The sequence below is a fragment of the Sinocyclocheilus rhinocerous genome, unplaced genomic scaffold (genome assembly GCF_001515625.1).
Source record: "Sinocyclocheilus rhinocerous isolate Xijiao unplaced genomic scaffold, SAMN03320098_v1.1 scaffold222, whole genome shotgun sequence".
Lineage (NCBI taxonomy): Eukaryota > Metazoa > Chordata > Actinopteri > Cypriniformes > Cyprinidae > Sinocyclocheilus > Sinocyclocheilus rhinocerous.
Genome location: NW_015625652.1, coordinates 2123299 through 2131102, shown reverse-complemented (window position 1 = coordinate 2131102; position 7804 = coordinate 2123299).

Sequence of the window (7804 nt, the reverse complement as noted above, 5' to 3'; positions counted from 1 at the left end):
TTTTTATAGACTTGTCTTGGCTCATCCCCAGAGTGCTTAGAAAGTTCACCATGATCATTATGTTGTTGGAAAGCACTTGTTTCAGTCCATATACATCACTGGTGATATATGCACTTAACATGCTATGACAATCTGCTATGCTTCCTGACAGCAACACAGCTGTCCAAGATGTTGCTTTGAGTAATATTAGATCATATATTTAACCTATAATAAACACACAGTACAAAATGTAGTAGTTATGCATGCTACATGGCATTACATATGAGTTAAGCCTGTTCATCTTTTTTTCTTTTTTTCTTTTTTTTAGATTGTCCCATTATGAATTAATTTGATGTGTGACTCCATTTCTCTACTGCTAATTTCTTATCAGGAACTGTTTATTGATTTTGAGTATTATCATGCTAGCACTCAATAATCAAAAACAAGTTCTAAATCCTCTGGTTGCTGGTATAACACTATTTTACAAGCCAGTAGTGAAAGAAATAATTGGTCAAGAACATAGAGTAAGTGTAGAATATAAACATAAAGCCATGTCAGCTAGAATTAGCCCTAGGAAATGATACATGATGAAATGCCTCACTAAAATTCACATTCATTTGTAGATGTTGCTTTGCTGCAGTTGTAAGTTAAAGGCGGGTCAAGATATTATTCACCACAAATTACTCTGTCAGGCTCTAAATATATGATAGAAATAAAACAAATATCATCAGTCCTACCTGTATTGATGCCTCTCTGGCGGTGGTGCATACAGACAGTTTAAATATCAATGAGAAAAGTGAAATGAGGTGATATTGCTGGACATTGATCATATGTGCATTTGACTCTATTCTAAATTCATGAAATTTTGATAGAGTGCAAGATGAATCATTTTCAGAGAGAAAATTGTAAAAGCCAAGCCATCAAAAGTTTTTCCATTTTCTCAAAGTTTTGCCTTTAATGGTAGGTGGACACTTTCTGAAGTTCTGCCCTTGGTATAGCATTTCTGTTTATAAACAGCTCACACACTCAAAAATGTTTCTTTATAATAAAATACCAGAACAAGATTTTGTAACATTTATACAAGCATTCGAAAGCTGTTTCACATTAGGCTGTTTATTATTGAGCAGATGCTTTTATCCAAAGCGAATTACAAACGAGGACAGACAAGTCAACCAAAGCAGAGACTAACAATAGGGTGCTTCAGATTTCCATTTTAGCCAGAACAATATGAGCTAGTACAGAGGTTAACAAAGGTTATTTATTTAAAAAAAAATAAAACAGTAGAGAGTAGATTTTATAATGGCCATAGTAGGGAGTATATTAAGTGCATGAATGGTTTTTGATCAAGTGCTTGCAGAGGAGTTTTTAGATCATATTATGTGCAGTCATAATGATCAGTCTGTAAATAAGCTCCATTTATATGTTCAGATTTACATTTTATATACAAAGGCAGTGCGTCATAAATATAAGATTATTGAGCTCATTTTGTTGATCAATAAATCATTATTTTGGTCATCAGTTAGGCTATTGATATCTAGTTGGAAACCATATACACTGCGGTACAGGTCAGTAATATTTTTAAGATGTTTTTGAAAGAAGTAGAAACAGAAAAATACAATAAAAACATAATAGTGTGAAATGATATTACTATTTATACTTACTATATTATCTTAATATATATTAAAATTTTTATTCTGATGGAAACGTTTCCGTTTTCAGTGTCACATGGTGTTCACAACTTGGTGTTCAGAAACCATTGTTTCCCCTTATGTGACCCTGGACCACAAAACCAGTCTTAAGTCGCTATATTTGTAACAACAGCCAAAAATACATTGTATGGGTCAAAATTATTGATTTTTCTTTTATGCCAAAAATCATTAGGATATTAAGAAAAGATCATGTTCCATGAAGATATTTTGTACATTTCCTACTGTAAATATATTAAAACTTAATTTTTGATTAGTAATATGCATTGCTAAGAACTTCATTTGGACAACTTAAAATGCGTTTTTCTCAGTATTTAGATTTTTTTTTGCACCCTCAGATTCCCGATTTTTAAATAGTTGTATCTCGGCCAAATATCGTCCTATCATAACAAACCATACATCAATGGAAAGCTTATTTATTCAGCTTTCAGGTGATGTATAAATCTCAATTTCGAAAAATTGACCCTTATGACTGTGGTCCAGGGTCACATATTATTAGTTGAAAAAGAAAATCTTGGTAAAAAGAGAAGAACTAAACTTTAATTGAATCTTCTAATAAAGACTCAAATACTTAAAGTAACAACTAAACATAAAAAAAATCAAAGTAGACTAATTAATAAACAGGAAATAATATACATATGGTATATTTAAGGCCATCTGGAAACATTTCCATAGTTTCAAAGGTGTTCATCAGGGATGCCCTTTAAGCACTCCATCCATTCTTTCCTAAAAAAACAAGTGCTTTTTTGCATTAACAGCGAAAGCCTCACTTGATAAACAGAGCAGCATATCTCACACAGATAAGCTGAGGAGAAACAGATGGTGCGGACCTGTGCCTCATACAGCGAGCCATCGCTCTGTAACAGGTTTTGGAGATTCACGGGGTGGAGGGAAGATAAAGAAATGGTGGAATGGAACTCATCCATGTGTCCACTGCACCTGGCTATCTGCCTCCAAGCTATGTGTACTCTATCCTAGGCGCTGAGCTGGAACAACAGGCCTAGGGCTGGGTATCGATTCAGATGTTCCAATTCGATTCGATTTCGATTTTCAAACTCTCGATTCGATTCGATTTCGATTTTCGGTTCGATATTCGATTTTTGATTTCAATTCTCGATTCGATTTGACTATATGAATGAATATAGATTTAATACAAATCCTATATTTATAAAAAATGAACAGTGAACATAAGATTACAAATGGTTAATTAATAGGAAATTAAGAGCCACAAACCTGTATATTAAACACTTTTTATTTTAGGTACACTTGGGTACAATAAAACAAAACCCAACTATATATTTCAAATGCAGACAATGAATAGACAGAATTTTGATGCAAGATGAAAAACTGATGCTAAAAATTGGACAAGTCAGAACAGTCGCATGCCTTGATAAAACAGGATCAAGTTATTTTATGTTTAAGACAAAACAAACATAAAATCTCACAGCATTAGCTGTAACACGGAGGCTGCAAGCCTATGAACGGTGTAGGAAAACTAATACTGGCTTTTGGGTGATAGTTCACCCAAAAATAAAAATTCTGTCATCATTTATGCATGTATGAATTTATTTTCTTCTGTTGAACACAAAAGAAGATATTTTGAAGAATATGGATAACCAAACTGTTTTGGTCCCCATTGACTTCCATATATTTTTCTCCATACTATGGAAGTCAAGTCAATAGGGCCCATCAACTGTTTGGCATATAGCTTTGTTCTTGTCCACAGTATCTTTGTCATCGTGCTTGCGAAATCTAAAATGCTTCCATACCTCTGACTTTTTATGTGAAGGCTTTATTAAAACTTTAATAAAAAACTTTATTAAAAGTATGTCATCTTTTGTCAAATTCTTAAAATTATATTTTATAAGCTTTTTAAAAATTGTAATTAAAACGACAGAATAAGAACAAGTAGAATAAGAAATATAAGTTACCAATCAAATTAAATCAGTATTAACAAAATGAATTTGTAGAGGTGGCACAGAAGAACACAAAAGTGGCTTGGTGTACTTTCAGACATTTAATGAGGCTCAGAAGTGGAATGAGTGCAATTAAATCCATAAATTCATGATGATATTAATGTTTTAAATATAAAATTTTGAATATAGAAATATTAAATGATTTTGCGACTGAAATGGTCGCACTGTAGAGCACTGGATCTGCCATTTTAAGGAATGAATGAATGACGGACTCTCCGTTGTAACATGGCGCAAGGCAAATAAGGGATGACATCTAGTGGATTAGACTAGTAATAAGATTAACGTAAATCTTATGTTCAATGTTTGCGGAAATAAATATTGAAAAAAATCGATTCGTGGCCTTTGAGAATCGATATTGAATCGACCACATTTTAAAAAACGATATATCGAAAAATCGATAAACAGCCCTAAACAGGCCGCTCAACCACCTCCAGGGAGCCATGCGCGTACAAACCGGACTAGATAAGAGGGCATGTTTGGACGACCATTGGATCTGTCAACCAGGAACGTCCAAAACCAGGCCATCTGGCTGGGGTCTCTTCTACCCACTTTACAAGGCACCGAACCGCAGTGCCAAGAAGGTTCCCACCTGCTCTACACAGCAACGGGAAGAGATTACGGCTGAAAAGCAAACATTTGTTGTTAAGTGTGTGCGATATACATAGCAAACCTACAATTTGCATAGAGAAGTAACACTTCAAAGCCCAGAGGAGAGCACTGGCACTTACATCTGTGAGTTTAAGAACCACAGCATGAAAACAGAGATGGGATAAAGATGGGAGAGACCGAGTGTCTACAGTATGACCTCTCCAAGGACACAAGATTAGCATCTGTGGCCCCAGATCAGCAGAATGTCTGAAGAACCTCAAAGAGGGGCAAAATTGCAATGGTAACGCAATGCTGAAGGATTCTTTTGGAAAAAATGAGGGAACATTTTCCATTCTGAATTCTGATAGGATACTTTTTTCTTTTTCAAGGACTGAATAACAAGAGGTTTGCTCAATGTATTTATTTATTTAAATGCATGTTCAAAAAAGGAAAAGAAAAAATGAATCCATTATGGAATAGGCAAGAGAAAGTATTGTAAATGCTAAATTGATCGTGTTCATGTTTTACCCATGTGAAAATATAACACATAGGCCACACATATTTTAAAATGATCATGTCAGGCCTATACAATTCATAATTTAATAAAAGCTGTATTTATCTAGTTCAAAAACAATTATGGTTTAATAAATGAATCTCAAGTGTTAAAGTTCAAGCACTAGAGGCATTATAAATGCTATAAAAGCGCTAGGGGCATCGGCATATACAAATCCTATTGCTCTGGCTCATGAATATGAATTAGGTGACATCCAGCCATATTTAGATTACCACCCAGCAATTGCACTTCCATTGATTTATGAAAATTGATACTGAATTTTCACAAGTATCACTTCCATTAATACTGAAATGTATTTAAATGAAGACTGAAAGAGTCGTCGAAAGACTAATGGTGTAGTTCGTAACATATTTTACGCAGTAATCCATACATCAATCAAACCTCTTGTGCTTTTGTCAAAGGAGAATCAAGGTGAGGCTAACGTCTGGGGTGTCCTACAGAAATACAACATCACTGCAGCACTATATAAGTTTGAAGCTGTTTTATTATACTGATAGCTACATATGCACCAAGAGCTTGTAACACTCCAAAGAGAAAGGGAAAATTTAAATCGCATCATATGACCCCTTTAATATTGGCCTAAAATAGAATAAAATAAAAATACATGAAAATGTATAAAAATGGTTAATTGTTACTACGGCCCTACTAAAAACTACTATACTAAAAACAAAAACAAGTATGTAACTGATTCCAAAAACAGCCATGAACAGCCGCATTTAACCATTTCAACATTAAAAAAGCAAAATTGAGCCAACTGAACCAATCTACTCATATAAACCATTCAAATTAACACAATTCACTAAAACTTTCCGATGTTAAACTATTAATGGGGGTAGAAAGGACATTTTTGATTGAATTAGACTACCTCGCACAGTTATAAATCTGTCTGCTCAATACAAAGTGACACTGAAAACAGTAATGTAACTTTTTGCTGGAAAAAGTAGCTTGTTCTTATAAAAACCAACAAAGGTTTGAAAACAGCTGAGCTGTCACACCAAAGAAAGATGTAGTTAGTAGCATTGCTACTTTTAGCTAGTAACTCCTCACACTGCAGTTCACTATATGCGCTATGACAGAGGAGGACTTGTCCTCTAATTAATCTGGCATGTCTTTAAACTCCAACACTGGATCACTTTGCAGGCCTGCTGAATAATTCACATCTCCTCCACGAGCTACTGTATGTCATAGGAGAAAGCCTGCGGTCTGCAGCCACCTCACATCCACGGCAGGAAATGGGGGGGAATACAAAAAAGGAGCGACTGAGAGAGCAAGGGCAGGCGCAAGAGAGATCAAGTACAAAAATAGACATTACAGAGATAGAAAGACAGTGATAAGAACCACCAGACTGAGAAACGACAGGAAGGATGGAAAGGCAGACGTAGATGGTGGTCTAAAAAGGGCGAGAGAATCTAATGAATCAGCAGAGACTGTGAGTCCATCCCACAAGAGCTGATCTGGCTGACAAAGCACGAGGATATGAAATGTCAGTGCGGTCACAGTCTTTGTGTTCATGTTCCATTTAGGATGTGCCCAAGAACAATCGGAGCCCTCACTTCTCTCCCAGACTCCACATAATTATGGACTGTCTGCCTGGTAATGGGTTTTCAACAATTCCACAGCACTGTGTGCCTTGTTGCAAATGCCATGACTTCTTATAAACACTGTTTACAATAAGCAAGGGATAATGTACAGCCGGCCCGTCATTATCACAAAATAAACACAGATAGGGTGACCAAACAAATAAAGCTGTGAACATGAAACATTGATTTGAGCTGAAATTACTTTTTAATCTTACCTGTATGAACCTACGTACCACTAGAAAAAAAAAAAAAAATCCATTGCGGCACACAATACAATTGGCCAAGCAACAAGATGAATACGGCAACAATATTACAGTAATATTGATACTAAAATCCTGAGGTCATTTTCATGATACATTTCATGATATTTCATATATATATTATTTACATTTTTATATATAAAGATAAAAAGTGTTTTCTAAGCTTGCAGGGTTTGTTAAAACTGGGCCCTGCTATATATTGTTGCCATGGATGAGTCAGTATTTAAAAGATATTGTAAAATATTGTAAAATGTGTATTCCATAACACAATGACATCAAATGTTCTCAACATTGGTTAAATTGAATTAGAACTTATTTTTACACAAAATCGATATGTTTGAAAACATAATAATAAACAAGATTTATAGCATTTATTGATCTATACTGAAAAAATGTGTAGAAAACCTTTCACTCAGAAATTGTTAGTAAATTTGAAAATTATTTACAAAGAAATGGCAAATAACACATTGAATTAAATGTGAAATTTTTAAGTGGAAAAACTGAATTAGTATTTAAAATTAGTATTAAAAGTATTAGATTTTTTTTAAGTATAGGTACATTTTATATTATTATTCATTCAATATTGTTCATTGTTAATGTTTGTTGAAAATACATTGTATACTAATGTATTTCTTCAAACCTAAAAATATATATGTAGAAATTAACATTAACAATTAAGGAAAAAAAAAAGGTAAAATGATTTTTGTTGTTGTTATGCCATAACACCCAGTCCATTTAACTGTTGTAAATGTTACCTACATAAACATGAGAGGTTGAATAAATAAATGCTCCAATAACACAATTACAGTCTTAGAACATTTTATTGTTTGAACACCCATCCCACCCCAACCCTCAGTTCCCCATGAGATATATGCCTCTGTGTCCTCTTCCTGTCCCACAAACACATGGTCAAAAACACAGTTCTTTTTCCATATCATTCAGTATCATACAGAAACGCTTGGAAGGAAACAAATAAACAAACAAAACTCACAAAAAAACTAGGACCTGGCTCAACAGCTTCAAGAGTGGCTAAAGTCCTTCCTCTCTCATAGTGACACACTAGGGATAGTTATGCGGTATTAGCATCGAAGTGACTATAGAGACCATTAGAAGTTGGCTAATGTCTTTGGAATGAGCATGG